The sequence below is a fragment of the Pinus tabuliformis genome, chromosome 2_1, assembly GCF_031772625.1.
Source record: "Pinus tabuliformis cultivar Carrire ecotype Pingquan chromosome 2_1, CPIR1, whole genome shotgun sequence".
Taxonomy (NCBI): Eukaryota; Viridiplantae; Streptophyta; class Pinopsida; order Pinales; family Pinaceae; genus Pinus; species Pinus tabuliformis.
Window position 1 is genome coordinate 554,806,310 of NC_142299.1, and position 11,377 is coordinate 554,817,686.

An 11,377-nucleotide genomic window follows, 5' to 3' on the forward strand; every position below is an offset into this window, starting at 1 on the left:
TAAACCCTAAACCCCAAACCCCAAACCCTATATCCTAATGCTTAAATCCTAAAGGATAAACCCTAAAATCATTTACTAAGGCATTATAAACCCTAAATCCTAAAGCCTAAAGGTTAAACACATTTACTAAGGTCTTATAAACTTTAAACCCTAAACTCGAAAACCTAAACCCTAAACCCTAAAAACCATTTCTAACTTTTTTGTAAGTGTTTATTAAAAGAATTTATTAAAGGATTATAAACCATAAACCCTAAACCCTAATACTAACATGCCCAACCTAAACCCTAAACCCTAAATCGTAAGCACTTTATAACATTTTAAACACCAAACCCTAAACCCTAAGTATTTTATAACATTTTAACAAGAATTTGTAACTTTTTTTAAGTGTTTATTTAAGGAATTTACTAAATTGTTATAAACCCTAAACCCTAAGAATTTTATTACAATTTAGCAAGTGTTTTGTAACATTTTAAAACCCTAAACCATAAATATCTTATAACATTTTAATAAACATATTGTAACATTTTTTATGTGTTTATTAAAATCATTTACTAAGGTGTTATAAACCCTAAACCCTGAAACCTACACCCTAAGAATTTTATAAGATTTTAACAAGAGTTCTGTAATATTTTTTAAAGTGTTTATCAAAAGAATTTAATAAAGTCTCCCTCCAACCTAAACCCTAAGCATTATATAACTTTTTAGGAATTTATTTGTAACATTTTTCTAAGTTCTTATTAAAAGGATTTACTAAAGTTTTATAAACCCTAAACCGTAAACTCTAAACCCTAATCATTTTATAACATTTTATAACATTTTAAACCCTAAACCCTGAGAATTTTATAACATTTTAAAAAGTGTTTTGTAACCTTTTTTTAAGTGTTTATTAATATAATTTATTGAAGTGTTATAAGACCTAAACCCTAAACCTTAAACCTTAAGGATTTTATAACATTTTAAACCCTAAGCATTCAATGACATTTTAACAAGCTTTTTGTAACTTTTTCTTTTACGTGTTCATTAAAAGAATTTAGTAAAATGTTATAAACCCTAAATCCTAAACCGTAAGCATTTTATAACATTTTAAACCCAAAACCCTAAACCCTAAAGCCTAAAATCTAAATCCTAAGTATTTTATAACATTTTAGCAAGCATTTTCTTAATTTTTTTGAAGTTTTTATTAAAAGCGTTTACTAAAGTGTTATAAACCATAAACCTTAAACCATGAGCATTTTATAGAATTTTAAATCCTAAACGCTAAAGCCTAAGCATTTTATAACATTTTAACAAGTGTTTTGTAACTTTTTTCTATGTTCTTATTAAAACAATTTATCAAAATGTTATAAATCCCAAACCCTAAACCATAAACCCTATCCCTAAACACTAGGAATTTTATAACATTTTAAAATACATTTTTTTTAAATTTTTAAGTGTTTATTAAAAAAATTCAATAAAGTGTTATAACCCTAAACCCTAAACCCTAAACCCCAAACCCTAAACCCCAAACCCCAAACCCACAACCCTAAAACCTAAGCATTTTATGATCTATTAAAAATAATTTTGTAAAATTTATTTAAGTGTTTATTAAAAGAGTTTACTAAGGTGTTATAAGAGATAAACCTTAAACCCTCAACCCTCAACCCTAAACCCCAAACCCTAAACCCTAAACCCTAAACCCTAATCATTTAATAACATTCTAAAAAGTTTTCTATAACCTTTTTTAAGTGTTGATTAAAAGCTTTTAATAAATTTTTATAAACCCTAAAACCCAAACCATAATCCCTAAACCATAAAACCTAAACCCTAAACAATAAACCCTAAAACCTAAACCGTATAAACTAAACCCTAAACCATAGACATTTTATAACATTTTTAAAAGCGTTTTGTAATTTTTATTTTAGTGTTTACTAAAATAATTTACTAAATTTTTATAAACCTTCAACCATAAGAGCTAAAACTTAAACCCCAAAACCTAAACCCTAAACCCTAAACCATAAACCCTAAGGATTTTATAACAGCTTAAGAAGAATTTGGTAACTTTTACTTAAGTCTTTATTAAAGGAGTTTACTAAAGTGTTATAAACCCTAAACCGTAAACACAAAACCATAAACCCTAAACACAAAAATATAAGCCCTAAACCCTAACCATTTATAATATTTTAAAAGTTGTTTTGTAACTTTTATATAAGTTTTTATTCAAAGAATTTACTAAGATGTTGTAGACCCTAAAGACTAAACCCTAATCCCTAAAACCTAAACCCTAATTAATTTATAACATTTTAAAGAGTGTGTTGTAACTTTTATTTAAGCATATACAAAAACATTTACTAATGTGTTATAAAACCTAAACCCTAAATGCTAAAGCCTAAGAATTTTATAACATTTTAAAAACTATTTGTAACTTTTATTTAAGTTCTTATTGAAAGAATTTACTAAAATGTTATAAATCCTAAATCCTAAACTATAAACCCCAAACCCTAATCTGTAAACCATAAACCCTAAGAGTTTTATGAGTATCTATAATAAGGGAAGACCACACTTGGGCGTGTGAGTGTAGGAGGAGAAAATTATGGTACATGAGATACCCCGACCTTTGTTTTTCCACCGTTCTTCATAAAGCTATTTCCTTTTAGTTATTTTTCTTCATAACTCCTCGAGGATCAATGGCATGAATGCATTATGTGCAATATGTAGCAATGGATAAGCCCCTTAAGGTGGGGTGGTTCATCCCTACACCCTAAACCCTAAGCCTAAGCCCTTAACCCTAAACCCCAAACCATAAACCCAAACCCCAAATCCTAAACACTAAGCCTTAAGAATTTTATAACATTTTAAAAAGTTTTTTGTAACTAAGTGTTTATTAAAACAATTACTAAGGATTTATAAACTTGAAACCATGAACCCTAAAGCCCAAACCCTAAACCCTAAAATGAAAATCTTAAAAATTAAACCGTAACATTTTATAAATTTTTATAAGCCCTAAACCATAAACCCTAATCCCTAAAGCCTAAACCGAAAACGCTTAACCCTAAACCCTAGACCCTAAACCCAAAAACCATACACATTTTATAACAATTTTAAAAACTTATTTCAACTTTTATTTAAGTGTTTACTAAAAACATTTACTAAATTGTTATCAACCCTAAACCCTAACCTTAAACCTTAAACTGTAAACCCCAAACCCTAAGTATTTTATAAAATTTTAAATTGTGTTTTGTAATTTTTATTTAAATGTTTATTAAAATAATTTACTTGTGTTATAATCCATAAACCCTAAACCCTAGACTTAAAACTGTAAATCGTAAACCCTAAAACTCAAACTCTAAACCTTCAACATTTTATAACATTTTAAGAATAGTTTTGTAACTTTTATTTAAGTGTTTATTAAGAGAATTTACTGAAGTGTTATAAACCATAAACCCTAAATCCTAAACCCTTAACCCTGAATGCTAAACCCTATAGCCTAAAACCTATACCCTAATAATTTTATAACATTTTATTACATTTTACCAAAGCGTTATAAACCTTAAAACCTAAACCTTAAACCCTAAACCCTAAACCAGAAAACGTACACCCAAAACCATAATAATTTTAATAACCTTAAAGACTCTACCTTAAACCCTAAACCGTAAATGCTAAGCATTTTGTAACATTTTAGAAACTGTTTTGTAAATTTTATTTAAGTGTTTATTAAAAGAATTTACCAAAGTGTCATAAACCATAAATTCAAAACCTTAAACCTTAAACCCAAAACAATAAACCTCAAATCCTTAACTCTAAACCATAAACACTAAGAATTTTATAAGATTTTAAAAAGAAGTCTATAACTCTTATTTAAGTGTTTATTAAAATAATTTACTCAAGTCTTATAAACCCTAAACCCTAAACTCTAAACCTGAAACACAAAACCCAAAACCCTAAACCCTAAACTCTAAACCTGAAACACAAAACCCAAAACCCTAAACCCTAAAGCCTACACACTAAATCCTAGGCATTTTATAACATTTTAAAAACAATTTTGTAGCTTTTATTGAAGTGTTTATTAAAAGCATTTACTAAAGCGTTATAAACCTTAAAACGTAAAGCCTAAACCCTAAACCTAAAACCCAAAATCAAAACCCAAAGCCCTAAACCCTAAGGATTTTATAGCAGTTTAAAAAGTGTTTTGGAGCTTTTATTTAAGTCTTTATTAAAAGAATTTACTAAGGTCTTATAAATCCTAAACCCTAAATCCCAAAGGCCAAACTGTAAACACTAAACCCTAAGCATTTTATCTCATTTTAAAAATAATTTTGTAACTTTTATTTAAGCCTTGATTAAAACCATTTACTAAAGTCTTATAAACCATAAACCCTAAATGCTAAACCACCATAAACCCTAAACCCTAAACCCTAAATCCTATACTCGAAACCCTAATCATTTTATAACATTTTAAAATCATTTTGTAATTTTTATTATAGTGTTTATTAAAATAATTTACTAAAGCGTTATAAACCCTAAACACTAAACACTAAACTCTAAACCCCAAACTTGAAACCCTAAACCCCGAACCTTAAATCCTAAACTCTAAGCATTTTATAAAATTTTAAAGAGTGTTTTGTAACTTATATTTAAGTGTTTATTAAAATAATTTACTGAACCCTTATAAACCCTAAACCTTAAACCCTAAACCCCAAACCCTAAACCCTAAGCATTTTAAAACATTTTAAAATGAGTTTTTAAATTTTATTTAAGTGTTTATTAAAACAATTTACTAAATCCTTATAAACCATAAATCCTAACACATGAACCCTAAACCCTAAACCCTAAAACCTAAGCCCTGAACTGTAAACCCCAAACACTAAACCTTAATCATTTTATAACATTTTAAAAATCGGTTTGTAGCTTTTATTTAAGTGTTTATTAAAATAATTTACTAAATTGTTATAAAACCTAAACCGAAGCCCTAAACAATACACCTAAAACCCCAAATCCTAAACCCTATGCATTTTATAACATTTTAAAAAGCATCCCAAACCCTAAGCATTTTACATCATTTTAGAACATGTTTTGTAACTTTTATTTAAGTGTTTATTAAAAGCATTTACTAAAGCATTATAAACCTTAAGCCATAAACCCGAAACCCTAAACCCTAAACTCCCAAACCCTAAAACCTAAACCCTAATCATTTTATAACATTTTAAATATCATTTTACACTTTTATTTAAGTGTTTATTAAAAGAATTTACTAGTGTGTTATAAATCCTAAACCATAAACCCTAAACCCTAAACACTAATTTTTTAAACATTTTATAGTGTTTTGGAACTTTAGTGCTATAAATCTTAAACCTTAAACGCTAAACCATAAACCCTAAAACCTAAACCCTAAACCCAAAACCCTAAATCCCAAACCGTAAACCCCAAATGGTAAACCCTAAACACTAACAACTTTATCACATTTTAGAAAGAATTCTGTAACTTTTATTTAAGTGTTTATTAAAAGAATTTACTAAAGTGTTATAAATCGTAAACCCTAAACCTCAAACCCCAAACCCTATATCCTAACGCTTATATCCTAAATGATAAACCCTAAAATCATTTACTAAGGTCTTATAAACCCTAAACCCTAAGGACTAAAGCTTGAAAGAATTTACTAAGGCCTTATAAACTCTAAACCCTAAATTCCAAACCCTAAACCCTAAACCCTAAGCCCTAAACCCCAAACCCTAAAACCTAATGATTTTATAACATTTTAAAAAGTGTTTTGTAACTTTTCTTTAAGTGTTCACTAAAACATTTAACTAAAGTACTATAAACTCTTAACCCCTATTCCATAAACCCTAAACCCTAGAAAACCCTAAACCCTAAAAACCCTAAACCCTTAAAAACCATAAACCCTAAGAAAACCCTAAACCCTAAAAACCCCAAAAAACCCTAAACCCTAAAAACTGTTTTTTAACTTTTTTATAAGTGTTTATTCAAATAATTTATTAAAGCATTATAAACCATAAACCCTAAACCCTAATACCCACACCCCCAACCTAAACCCTAAACCATAAACCAAAAGCACTTTATAACATTTTAAACCCCAAACCCTAAACCCTAAGAATTTTATAATATTTTAACAAGCCTTTGTAGCTTTTTTTTAAGTGTTTATTTAAAGAATTTACTAAATTTTTATAAACCCTAAACCCTAAGCATTTTATTACAATTTAGCAAGCATTTTGTAACATTTTAGAACCCTAAACCCTAAACATTTTATACCATTTTAATAAGTGTTTTGTAACTTTCTTTAAGTGTTTATTAAAAGCATTTACTAAAGTGTTATAAAACCTAAACCTTAAAACCTGCACCCTAAGAATTTTTTAAAATTTTAAGCAAAGTTTCGTAACTTTTTTTAAAGTTTTTATTAAAAGAATTTACTAAAGTGTCCCTCAAAGCTAAATCCTAAGCATTTTATGACTTTTTAGAAAGTGTTTTGTAGCTTTTTCTAAGTGTTTATTAAAAGGATTTACTAAATCTTTATAAAGTCTAAACCCTAAAATTTAAACCCTAAGCATGTTATATCATTTTAAACCCTAAAGTGTCCCTCTGTTGCTGCTGCTGTGTGGAGGAACCCTTCACGGGGGTCATGGATGTAGAACCGATCTTCCCCTTACTTTGGGAGTGAACCAGACAGAAAATAAATTTCCTAGTCTCTGAGATGAGCTTGCTGCCTTTCTTAGCAGTGATCAAAGAGGTGGCGGTAGGTGGGGCTACCTCCGGTATCCTGTATAATGAATTATCCAACGAAATGATGACAGCGCGAGGCCTTGACTCATACACAGCATGTCGCCTCCACAAGTATGGTTGGCCTAATAGTACATCACAAACATCCAAAGGTGTAACATCACACAATACCTCGTCTCTGAAGGGCTTGATGCTGTAGGGAAGGCGACACTGCTGGCGAACTTTAAGATTTCGTCCTTCGTGAAGCCGACCGATACTGTACGGTTGTGGGTGTGGTGTAGTTGGTAGGCCCAACCGCTTCACGACCTCTGCTGAAATGAGGTTCTTTTGGCTGCCACTGTCGACAATGAATTGCAGCGGTGAACCCTTTACCCACATTTGTGAGTGGAAAAGACGTTCCCCTTCCTCTGGATCTTCGGGCTCATTTTTTTGGATCTTGGCAGTAGCAACAGTGGCGTTGGGATCCGCATCAATGATCTGCTTCCCTTTGTCATTCCCCTTGTTGGGTTCTGACTCAGAGTCGGAACATGCATCTGATTCGGAAGCCTTCAACTCGGCCACCAGCGACTGCTTGGTCCGACACTCACTTGTGTTATGAGTGGGACTCTTGTGGAACTCACACCACTTTCCTGTGTCCTTCTTCGGCTTCGTGGTGTTGTTCTTTTCTTGCAGCTTCGACGGGCTGTCTTGGGTCACCCCGCCTTGGCTTTGTCCTTTGGGCTTTGGATTTGCAGATCCAAAGTCTCGCTTCTTCTGTTTGAACTTTTGCTCGATTTTGACAGCGTATCGGTATGTTGTGCCGAGTGAGGAGATGTTCAAGAACTCCATCTCTTCCTAGATGTATCTGTGTAGGCAGCTGCGGTATTTGAGTACCAGATGCAGCTCAGAATCTTTGATACCCAACTGTGTGCGAAGGGTATGAAAAATGTTTGTGAAATCTGGCACATCTTGGTCTCGTCCCTGCCGCAGTGTGGTCCATTTGATGTATTTGTCCTCATAGCTTCCGACAGGGTAGTACTGCTCCTTGATGGCATCCCGAAAGTCATTCCAAGTGGGGGTGGCTGAAAACAGTGAGCCTGTACTTTCATCCTTCTGCTCACAGTATGTTTCCCACCAGTCCTTGACGTGGGGGGCTGCTTTGAGAAGAGCGAAAACAATCTTTTCCCGACTTGAAAATTCATGAACAGAAAAATACCCATCTAGCAGATTTAACCATTTATCTACGGCATCTGCATCTATTTGACCCTTGAAGTTGGGGATTCCAAAATTAACTTGTACCTTAAATGGTGTGGCGTTTCCAGAGTAGCTGTTGGAAGCCGATGCGTCACCTCTGGGTAGCCGCTGAAGGATTTGTGCAAAGCTATCCATCATCGCGTTCCTTTGCCGCTCGAGGGCTTCTTCGAGCAAGATTCTGATAGGATCTCCTGCCCCCTTGTCTTTCTTCTCATCCGCCATGGGAGGTCGTCGAGATTTGCGAGGCTGGTCTTGCAAAGGTTCGACCAATTCAAGCCCTAACTCCTTATATCCCGACCTCGTTGGGGACATGCAAAGAAAACAGAGAAAAAGCAGACCGCTCTGATACCACTGATCCAGATTTAAACAGGAACGTAATAGATTACAAAGATAACCATAAATACAGAGATGCGATAACCATAAAAACAAAGATGCAGCGGAAATAATACTTCATTTCATTAATGGAGAATACTGAAATATGCTTACAAATAGAAATAACCCAGCTAGGGCGATGGTAGCTTATCTCTGAGAAGAGATGTGTCGGCTACATGCCTCTGAACTATTTCGAAGTGTGTTTACAATGAGGCTCGAAGGCCTATTTATTATTGAGAAACAATGGAAAACCCTTCACATTCCAAAACCTAACCCTAGAAGATGAAACGCCAAATTATGGGCCCCGTTTTGGGGTGAGTTGGACAGCCAACTTCCCGGGGTCGTGAATTGGTCGTATTATCTCCGTTTGACGCGCATGATAGCCCGTTGGAAAGATCTCTCCGAGGACTACGACGGAAAAGACGATTTTTATCTGAAAAATCGCTGGCGATGGATTTCCCAAAAAACATCGTTTAGGGCCTCAAAACGGCTCCAGAAGTTTAGGACCCGAAAAACTGCTAAAAATAGTAAATTGTGCTATAATTAAGGAAACTGAAAAACTGAAAGATACAGTTGTGGGGGTCCAAATGGGATAGGTGGGTGGCCACCAACATCCACCTGGATCATCCTCCCTGTCAACTATGTGGGGTGGCCCCTTCCGGTGTCGTAGCTTCTTGTGTCGTGTTGGTTGGAGCATTCGACAGATGTTTGCTATTGTCTGTGGGCACATTCCTCTTTCTCCCGGTCGATGTTGCTTGTGTCTGGTGGAGCGCCCCTATCGAAATATGTTATTGGTCAAGTGAATCAATTAATTCAATAACTCAATGCCAATCCCAAAGAACTCTCCTCCACGCATGCATCCGACCTTTGTAGTGAATGCGCCTGGCCACCCGTCTGTCCAATTGGGCCCTCCTCTCTCAAAAGCCATTCGGTATCGATCAATCAATTAAATCAATATCTCTCTACTCCAGGAAAGCATAAGAAATATGTATGGCAACGAGAGGCAGAACTTGAGCTATAGTTTTGTCAAGGGTAGAGGGTTGAGATAGAGGTTAGAGAGTAGAGAGATTTATTGTGTATTGGACCTCTCAAAAAGGAGATTCTATCAGACGGAAATGGCGAGTGAGGTTGTTTTCAATGACCGGGAGCCCATCGGCGTAACCAAGTTGAGTAGCCAAGTGGCCCAGTCGAGTAGCCCATTTGAATAGCGCAGCTAGTAACCAAGTTGAGTAGCCGAGTGGCCCAATCGAGTAGCCCATTTGAATAGCGCAGCTAGTAACCAAGTTGAGTAGCCGAGTGGCCCACTCGAGTAGCCCATTTGAATAGCGCAGCAACTACTATCCCAGCTGAGTATCATGATATCCAAGCAGAGTAGGTAAGCCCAGCTCTGACTCGCTGACAATGATTGGCTGACAATTACCCCAGTTGGAAATGACTAGCAATCTTACCTACTATGGCAATGAAAACAGTCTTAGACTCTTGTTGGCTATGCCTAGCAAGGCTCTTCAGGAAAGTACCAGCTACCTGCTATCATCTATGGCAAAGACCTTCAAGTAATGACTCCTCCCAGCAATGAATAATGTCTATCAGCAAGGACCTTCATGTAATGACACCTGGGAATCCTAGGGAAACTTTCTAAACGAGCATGTTTCATAAAGAAGAAAATCCATTTCATTGTTCCAATGAGAAAAGAAATTATACCTTGTCCCCAAAAGAAATGCAATATTATTGATATATATATACCTTGTTTAGGGTTTAGGTTTTATAACAACTTAGTAAATTATTTTAATAAACACTTAAACAAGAGTTACGAAATTATTTTTAATAGATCATAAAATGCTTAGGTTTTAGGGTTTAGGGTTTGGGGTTTGGGGTTTAGGGTTTAGTGTTTAGGATTTAGGGTTTAGGGTTTATAACACCTTAGTAAATTATTTTAATCAACACTTAAATAAAAGTTACAAAACACTTGTTAAAATTTTATAAAATGCTTAGGGTTTAGTGTTTAGGGTTATAACACTTTATTAAATGGTGTTTTAAAATGTTGTAAAATGTAGTTTAAAATGTTATAAAATTCTTAGTGTTTAGGGATAGGGTTTACGGTTTAGGGATTGGGATTTATAACACTTTGATAAATTCTTTTAATAAGAACATAAAAGATAGTTAGAAAACGCTTGTAAAAATTCTATAAAATGCTTAGGTTTTAGGATTTAGGATTTAAAATTCTTTAAAATGCTCATGATTTCGGGTTTAGGATTTATAACACTTTAGTAAATGCTTTTAATAAACACTTTAAAAGAAGAAAGAAAACTCTTGTTAAAATGTTATAAAATACCTATGGTTTAGAGTTTAGGCTTTAGGGTTAAGGGTTTTCGGTTTAAAATGTCATAAAATGCTTATGGTTTAGGATTTAGGGTTTATAACATTTTATTAAAATATTTTAATAAATACTTCAAAAAGGGTTGCAAAAATCTTGTTAAAGTGTCATTGAATGCTTAGGGTTTACACTTATGGTTTAAAATGTCATAAAATGCTGAAGTTTTAGGGTTTAGGGTTCACAATACTTTTGTAAATTCTTTTGCTAAACACTTAAAAAATGTTACGAAACACTTTTTAAAATGTTATAAAATGCTTAGTGTTTAGGGTTTAGGACTTATAACACTTCAATAAATTCTTTTAAAAACACTTTAAAAAGGTTACAAAATAGTTTCTAAAATTTTATGAAATGCTCAGGGTTTAGGGTTTAAAATGTTATAAAATGCTTAGGATTTAGAGTTTAGGGTTTATAAAATTTTAGTAAATCCTTTTAATAAACACTTTAAAAAAGTTACAAAATCCTTATTAAAATGTTATAAAATGTTTAGGGTTTTAAAATGTTACAAAACACTTGCTAAATTGTAATAAAATGCTTAGGGTTTATAACAATTTAGTAAATTTTTTAAATAAACACTTAAAAAAGAAGCTACAAACGCTTGTTGAAATGTTATAGAATACTTACGGTTTAGGGATGGGGTTTAAAATGTTATAAAGTGCTTATTGTTTAGGGTTTAGGGTTTAGGTTGGGGGT